The sequence below is a fragment of the Lactuca virosa genome, chromosome 3 (genome assembly GCF_052849685.1).
Source record: "Lactuca virosa cultivar CGN04683 chromosome 3, Lactuca_virosa_CGN04683_v6, whole genome shotgun sequence".
In the NCBI taxonomy this organism is placed as follows: Eukaryota; Viridiplantae; Streptophyta; class Magnoliopsida; order Asterales; family Asteraceae; genus Lactuca; species Lactuca virosa.
In genome coordinates, this window is record NC_136428.1 from 391,740,985 (window position 1) to 391,750,034 (window position 9,050).

The 9,050-nt window shown below is 39.6% G+C and overlaps 1 non-coding gene across 1 annotated transcript; it reads left to right on the plus strand.

Moving 5' to 3' along the window:
* The first annotated feature begins 6,304 nt into the window (after nucleotides 1-6,304).
* Nucleotides 6,305-6,411, plus strand: LOC145168055 (small nucleolar RNA R71). The gene has a single exon (XR_013741649.1). It is a non-coding gene; the product is annotated as a small nucleolar RNA R71 (small nucleolar RNA).
* Nucleotides 6,412-9,050: the final 2,639 nt, after the last annotated feature.

Below are 9,050 nucleotides of genomic sequence, written 5' to 3' on the forward strand. Positions count from 1 at the left end.
TAGGGTTTAGAAAACACTAATATTGGAATTAAGGGCTTGGACCTATCGGGACCCACATTTGGGCCATTTGAATGGAATCGTGTATTAAGCCCGACTTCACCATGTGATATACCTAGTAGAGTAATGGACTTAATGGATTAAGTCCTTAATGGGTTAAGTGAGAAACACCTAACCCTAATTGTCATTTTATGTGAAACCCTAGTTTCACTTGGGCTTTGTGTTGGGCCTTTCTTTTGGGTTTTGCTAATTGGATTATTAATGTGCCATCCAAAAATAATCATATGGACTAGAATATGTTGATGGGCTTAGGGCAAGGCCCATATGAGGGCGTGGGCCTAATTTGGAAAATTGGGCCATATGTTGGGCTTGGCCCATTACTTGACTATTGAGCCTTTAGTGTGTGAATTGGACTTTGGGCTTGGAACCCAATTATTAATTGGGTGTTGTTTGATGTTGACAGTTCGGGAATCTGTCAACCAGCAGCTGGAGTTTTATCGGCGGGACTTCAGCAGTGTCAGGTGAGTTCTACTCACTATATTAACTGGGTCTAAGGCACCAAGGTCGGCCCTTTATGGATTGTATTCGGATTATTGCATGTTATGCTTACTGATTTATATCCTGGTAGTTAGGATGGTGATATGCTATGCTTTAGTGACCCGGTTGGGTCGGTATCCTGGTATATAGGATGATGCTATGTTAGTGACCTATTAGGTTGATATCCTGATCCTAGGATTGTTGCTATGCTTTGTGATCTGTTAGATCGGTTTGACTGTTATATATATACATGCTAGTGTTATATGATGTCTATGTGCACATGATTGTCCTGGTTATTGGATGATGCTATGTTAGTGACCGGTTAGGTCTGTATCCCGGTTACTGGGATGTTGCTATGATTGGTGATCTGTTAGATCAGTTTGACTGTTATATGAAATGAGCTAGCGTATGATATTTATGTGCACATGTTTGTCTGATTGGGGGTTGGGTTCAGGCGGTCCTGCTTTGTGTTGTAGGCCAACATACCCGGCGAGCGGTCCGGATAGGCTGTAGGCCCTGCGTGGTGGTCCAGACGTGCAGAAGGCTCGAAGAGCAGTCCAGATAGACTGAAGGCCTGTGAGGCGGTCCAGTCAGGCTGATGACTCATTATGCATGTTGTTCTATATTGGTTATATGATATGGTTATGTTTGTATGGCGTTGGTATTTTGGGGAAACACACTAAGCTTCGGGCTTACAGTTGTTGATTTTGTTTCAGGCACTTCGGATGATTGCGGGAAGGCGAAGGCGTGATCATGCACCTCCTCATATTTTCATGATTGATTCTGGGAATACTCTGATGTCTAAACTATTTTGAAAACAACCTGTAAGAACTTAACAGTTTTAAATTGTGTTAAAAAGTTTAAATTTGGCTTGAATTTTATGGGTGTTACAGTTGTCCTCAAGCAATCATCAGCAACTCAGAAGAAGAATGATAAAAGCAGATCCTAAGAAAAACTTTAAATAAAAATGAAAAAATAAAGGAAAAAGAAAGCAAACTCTAAAATCGGGTTGCCTCCCGGTAGCGCTTCTTTTTAAGGAGTCATTAGCTGGACTCCTTTCCGCTTACATTTCTGTAATCCCTTCCAGCAGCAGCCGTTCTTCAAGTTCTTCATTTCGCGGAATTCCTTCTTCATATCTTTTCACCCTATGACCATTGACTTTGAAAGGAGTTCCATCTCTTGATATGAGCTCAATAGATCCATGTGGACAAATTTCCTTCACTATAAATGGACCATCCCATCGTGTCTTTAGCTTGCCCGGAAAAAGTTTGAGCCTTGAATTAAAAAGTAATCCCTTTTGTCCTTCGTGAAAGTCCTTATTACCCTTGTGTCTTTTGTCATGCCAATTCTTGGTCTTTTATTTGTAAATCAAGGAGCTAGTGTATGCCTCATTCGTTAGTTCTTCAAGGGCATTCATTTGCATCAATCGGTTGTTTCTAAGTTCAGCCAAATCAAAATTGCACATCTTTAAAGCCCAAAATGCTTTATGCTCAATCTCAACTGGCAAGTGGCAACTCTTCCCATAAACCAACCGATATGGTGTAGTGCCAATAGGTGTTTTGAAAGCTGTTCTAAACGCCCAAAGTGCATCATCAAGCTTATCCGACCACTCTTTTCTATTACTTCCAACCGATCTTTCTAATATTCTCTTCAACGCCCTATTTGTAACTTCAGTTTGCCCACTCGTTTGAGGATGATAGGATGTTGAAAATCTATGGTGGACACCATATTTTTGCAACACCTTAGCTAATTGATCATTGGCGAAGTGGGTGCCTCGATCACTAATTAGAGCCCTTGGAACTCCAAATCTTGAAAATAAATTCTTGAGAAAACGTACCACTACTCGAGCATCATTCGTGGGTAATGCTTGTGCCTCCGCCCATTTGGATACACAATCGACTGCTACCAAAATGTATTTGTTTCCCTTTGACATTGGGAAAGGTCCCACGAAGTCAATTCCCCAAACATCAAATATGTCACAAACTTGAATGCTATTTTGGGGCATCTCGTTTCGTGATGAAATGTTTCCCGATCTTTGGCATGAATCGCATTCTTTGACAAATTTTGTAGCATCTTTAAAGATAGTAGGCCAATAAAAACCCGAATCAAAAACCTTCTTGGCCGTATATTGCGCTCCATGATGTCCTCCGGTGGGCCCACTATGACAATGCTTCAAGATTTCCCGACTTTCTTTCCCGGATACACATCTTCTTATCATACCATCAGCACAACTACGAAAGAGGTATGGCTCATCCCAAAAGTAATTCTTAATTTCTGAAAAGAACTTTTTCTTTTGTTGGTGGGTCAAGTCTTTTGGGATGTATTCACTAGCTAAATAGTTAGCTATATCTGCAAACCATGGAATCTCTCCCGCTATAACCAATAAATATTCTTCGGGAAATTCATCTCCAATCTTGTTTTCTTCTAACTCTTCCAAGTGCGGGTTTTCCAATCTCGATAGATGATCGGCAGACACGTTTTCCATCCCCTTCTTATATCGTATTTCAATGTCAAATTCTTGTAACAGCAACACCCAACGAATCAACCTTGGCTTAGCATCATTTTTAGCAAAAAGATACTTAAGGGCAGAATGGTCGGTAAAAACTATGGTTTTTGACAGAACCAAATATGAGCGAAATTTATCAAATGCAAAAACCACTGCTAGTAGCTCCTTTTCTGTAGTAGTGTAGTTCTCTTGTGTTGGGTTCAGGGTCTTACTTGCATAATAGATCGGCCGAAAATGGTTGTCAATTCTTTGTTCCAAAACAGCTCCTACCGCAAAGTCACTAGCATCACACATTAGCTCAAAAGGAAGACTCCAATTTGGAGCTACCATAATAGGTGAAGTAGTCAACTTTTCCTTCAACAAATGAAATGCTTAAAGACATTCTTTAGAAAAGTTGAATGGGGCGTCCTTCAAAAGATGTTGAGTCAAGGGTCTTGTGATCTTCGAAAAGTCTTTAATAAAGCGCCTATAAAACCCCGCATGGCCTAAAAAGCTTCTTACCCCCTTGACATTTGTTGGAGGTGGAAATTTGGCTATAGTGTCCACCTTTGCTCTATCTACCTCTATCCCCATCCTCGAGACCTTGTGTCCTAGCACAATTCCTTCCTTCACCATAAAATGACACTTCTCCCAATTAAGGACAAGGTTGGTCTTCTCACATCTTGCTAACATTAGATCCAAGTTGGACAAACATTCTTCAAAAGAGGACCCGAAAACCGAAAAGTCATCCATGAAAACATCCATAAACTTCTCGATCATATCGTGGAAAATGGCCATCATACACCTTTGGAAAGTAGTCGGTGCATTGCATAACCCAAAAGGCATGCGTCTATATGCAAATGTTCCACTCGGACATGTAAAAGTAGTCTTCTCTTGATCTTGTGGGTCTATTGAAATTTGAAAATATCCCGAGAAACCATCGAGAAAGCAATAATATAGATGCCCGGACAGCCTCTCGAGCATTTGATCAATAAATGGCAGTGGAAAATGATCCTTTCATGTTGCATCATTTAGTTTCCTATAGTCGATGCAAACACGCCACCCGGCCATCGTTCTTGTTGGGATTAATTCGTTATTTTCATTTGCTACCACCGTCATTCCTCCTTTTTTCGGTACCACCTGCACCGGACTCACCCATGGGCTATCGGAAATTGAGTAAATAATCCCGGCATCTAATAGTTTCACCACCTCCTTTTTCACAACTTCTTGCATGTTCGGGTTTAGTCTTCTTTGGCGTTGAACTACAGGTTTAGCCCCATCTTCTAAGTTAATTTTATGAGAGCAATAAGCTGGACTAATTCCCTTGATGTCGGTTATCTTCCATGCTATAGCACCTTGCCTCTTCTTTAGTACCCCCACAAGACTTTCTTTCTCATGTTTGGTCAAATCAACAGCTATAATTACAGGCTTTTGTTGACCCTCTTCAAGAAATGCATACTCCAAGTGACCTGGTAGTGCTTTCAGCTCAGTTTTCGTGTTCTGGATGTTGCACATGTCGAGTCTAGTGATGGGACTCGTCGAGTCCTGGGAAAATTTCGCGACTAATCGGGATTCTTTGGATGGACTCGTCGAGTAGGTCGATTCTACTCGGCGAGTAGAATGTTCAATACTTTTGATCAACTCATTATAATCAGCTTCCTCAAGCAGTCTCTCTATTTCCAGTAAGTCGCCTTCAGTATCGAATTCTTCATCAAAGGTGATGGTGGACTTGTTTGGGTCTTCACTATTCCATTCCTCCATTAATTCTTCCAACATATCAATCGAAAATGTTGTGTCATCACTACTCCTTGCGTGCTTCATGGCTTGATCAACCCCAAAAGTGACTGATTTGTCCCCCACCCGTAGAGTAAGTTTCGAATCTCGCATGTCAACTATAGCGCTTGCGGTGTTAAGCAAAGGTCTTCCAAGAATGATCGCGACTTGAGGATCCGCTTCCATGTCTAACACTATAAAGTCTGCGGGAAACACGAACTTATCAACCTTCACCAATAGATCTTCGCATATTCCCCTTGGGAATGTAACCGTTTTATTTGCTAGGTGAATTGCCATTCGAATTGGCCTTGGCTCCGGGAGATCTAATTTCTTGAAAAATGAGTATGGCATGAGATTTACACTCGCCCCTGAATCAGCCAATGCATAGATGGTGGCTAAATTTCCGAATTGACAAGGCAAGGTTAAGCTTCCCGGATCACCCTTCTTCTTCGGTAGTTTGTTCAACATGGCAGCTGAACAATTCTCATTTAGAACTACTTTCTTCACTTCTTCCATCTTCTTTCTATTAGTTAGAAGCTCCTTGAGAAATTTGGCGTATTTTGGCATTTGTGCAACCGCTTCTATGAATGGTATATTAATTTGAAGAGCCTTTATGTGTTCAAGAAACTTTTGGTAGTCTTCTTCATTCTTTTCTTGTCTAGATCAGGTGTCGGACTCGCCGAGTCCATATCATGGACTCGGCGAGTAGTGTCTGGGTTCAGCTGGGTCTGATTTTGGTTCTGCTCTTCTGCCTCCTCCTTTTGTACCAGCTTCGGATCTTCGTTCTGAATAGGGGCCAGAGGAGTAATTATCTTTCCGCTCCTAGTTGTCATAATATTTATTTGTTGGGCAAGTTGCCCCAGCTGCTTCTCAATGTTGTGAATAGATGCTTGCTGATTCCTTAATATTGTTCTTGTATCATGTATTACAGCGTCGTGGTCATTGTGTCTTTTCTCGGATGCAGCTACAAATTTAGTGAGTATTTCTTCTAAATTTGGTTTCTTTTCTTGTACCGGCTCCTCCTTTTGGTAAAAACCCTTTGCCTTTTGTCTATACTTCTCCTCCTTCGTCTTCTTGTACTCATCATAAGGAAGCCATTCTTTCTTAGGTTTTCACCAATCGTCATCAAATCTATCACCACTAGAATAACATACTTGCACTTTCTTATTCCCGTTCTCGTCCAAATCACAATCTCTTGTTAGATGAGGCCCATTGCAATTCCCACATCTTACCCGAATAGCATGGATTGTTTGATCCATTTTGTCCATCCTCCTATCCATGGTTTTCAACATTGCCATAACTGCCGACAAATCTTCTGAAGCTGCATAAGCTGATCCCCTTGTCACATCATTCCTTGGATTGTGGTATTTTCTAGAGTGCTTAGAGAATTCCTCAATTAGTTGCTTTATCACCGGGGGTGCCTTCTTTGTGAGCGGTCCTTGCAAGTCAAGTAATTGCCTTGTTGTCACGTTTACTCCATCATAAAAAATGGAGACTTCTAGTTGACTATTAAGATCGTGATGTGGGCAATTCCTTATTAAGCTTTTGTATCTCTCCCACGCCTCATAAATTGATTCTCTGGCTTGTTGCTCAAAATTAGCTATAGCTTTCTTCAACTTGGCTATCTTTGATGGTGGGCAAAATTGATCAATAAACTCTTCTTTCATTCTAGCCCATGTGGTGATGGATCCTGGAGGGAGTGATTTTAGCCAATCTTTAGTAGCGCCTTTAAACGTGACTGGTAACATGCAAAGCAGAACGGTGTCGCGGGCCACATTAGGAAAGTTAAAGTAATCGGCTATATCATTAACCTCTTCTAGGTGCTTGTACGCGTCTTCGTGATCTTTTCCATAGAAAGGAATTTCTTTAAGTTGGGCGAGTATGTGGCCTTTAAGTTCGAAGTTGGCATTTTCAGGAATCGCGGGTTGCACGAGTCCCGGACCGGTATCTTCACACATCCTCTTCTTCCACTCGCCCATGGTAACTTCGTCAATGTTAGCCATGGTGCCGCCGAACCCGCCTTCTAGATCGCTACCTTCTTCAAATTCGCTTTCTTCCTTTTCGGATTCGTACACGATGTCTTCCTTGATTGGGTCTTCGTTTTCCAAGGAAGAGGTGCTGGATGCTCCTGATTTACTACTCTTTTTCTTGCTAAAAATGGATTTGAGATTCTTCAAAGGTGAGTTCTTTGAAGACGCAGATTCTCCAACGGTTTTGCCTTTGTTCTTCCTTAAAGTAGCTTCCGGGTCTTCAAGTGGTGGAGTTAAAGGTATATTGCCTCCTCTGGTCATAAACACTCTGCAATAAAAGTAAAAAAAAAAACACGTAAAAAGAACAAAAACGAAACAGAAAGAAAATAAAAACGAACTGGAAATCAGCACTGAACTCGCCGAGTAGGTTCGACTGCACTCGGCGAGTACACTGCCTAAAAGCCTAAAAACAAAAAAAACAAATAAGAACAATTAAAAACTAAAACTTAACGTAATTACTGAATTACTAAAAGAATAACTTTGTGCAAGATAAGCTCACACAAAGGATCGATAAAACTAGAAATTAGAATTAACTTTTGAACTGTTCCGCGGCAACGGCGCATAAAACTTGATGTGTGTAAAACCAACTTGTTTTATTCCTACTCTAAAAATATAATTTAAACACACAAAGGCAGTGAACCTGTCTTTTAGTGGTATAGTTGAATAAGTAGGGTGTTGAACTCGAGGAACGGAAATTAACCTAATAACTAATTTTAACCAACAACTAATAAAAGTCAAAGGGTTTTCTCTAGTTTTACAAGACTAGAAACTAAGACACATTAACTAACACGCAATTAACTAATCAACTAAAACCAAGTAAAAATTCACCAAATTTAATAAAGGTTTCTGCTTAGGTTCAACTCATTCACTCCTATGGTTAATTTTATGGCAAAGCGATAGATTAATTGTCATTGGTTACTAACTAAAGTGATTAGATTCGCATTCGCTATTACCAATCCTTAGAAAATCAATTAATTTAAGCAGTGATCAAGTGTTTAAGCTAATTAATTACCTAGTTCAATTATTCGGATTAAATAAGACTTGTAATTGGTTAATAAAATTACTAATTCAATTAGCCTCTTGTTGTTGGTTTATCAACAAGCTAACACACTAATTTACCCATTCTATAATTAATCCTAGTTTCATATTCACTAGTCCTAGGCACATAACAAAGTGTTCACATAAATCATATCAAGGTAAACAATTAAGAGATGTTCATGCAGCCTAATTGCCTTCCTATTAACAGAGAATAGTTATGGTTAATGCATAAGGAACTTTAACAAGCTTAATTTAACAAAATCACCAATTAACAATCAATCAAACCATAAAATTAATCCATAAGAGTAAAATTGTCTTCCCTAAACAGAAACTAGTAAATTTAGCTCATGATTACAGTAGTCAAAAAGCTAAAAACGAAAGTAATCAACTCAAACATTGTTCAATTCAAAGATAAAGTGGAAAATTAAACCTAAGTTGCCTTGAATCTTCTAAGAATGAGAGATTAGGGTTCTTCTCACGATCTCCAGGTCTCCAAGGGTTTCCTTAGTCACAAAGTATTCTCCAGAAAAGCCAAAAAGGTCCTCCAATCGGATTTATTGCTTCTATTTATAGATAACTCAAAATAAGGGCTACTCGTCGAGTAGACAACCGACTCGCCGAGTACGCTTGACGAATCCGTGTACGGTATGGACTTTACATGCTGCTTCGCGAATCTTTGTGGAAACTCGTCGAGTAGACGATTGGACTCGCCGAGTCGCTTTAGGTTTGTACTCCTTTCTTCATTCTGCAGCTTCTAATTGAATCTCCTTCCTCCTTTTTGCTCCCGAGCATGACTTCTGGACTGAAAATACAATTCAAACATTATTAAGTACCTTTTGTCCATAATATGCAAATAATTAGCTAATAATTGATAAAAATCTATACTAAATATATGGCTAAATATGCAAATATCAATAACACAGTTTAAAATGTAACAAAATCCATATGTTTGATCGTTATTAATAACATGTGATTGATATAATAACCATTATGTTTGTACTTGTATTCCCCCCCCCCCCATAAAAGCGTTTAAAATCATTTAAAAGATAAGTTAAGGGGTATGAACTCACCTGTAGTGAGTAATACGAATGAAAGATCGGGTTGTAGGATACTAAGTGCTAAGTATAGACTTGAGCACAACGGACCCTAATAAGCATATATTGGCACATATATGATTATAATTAGTCTAT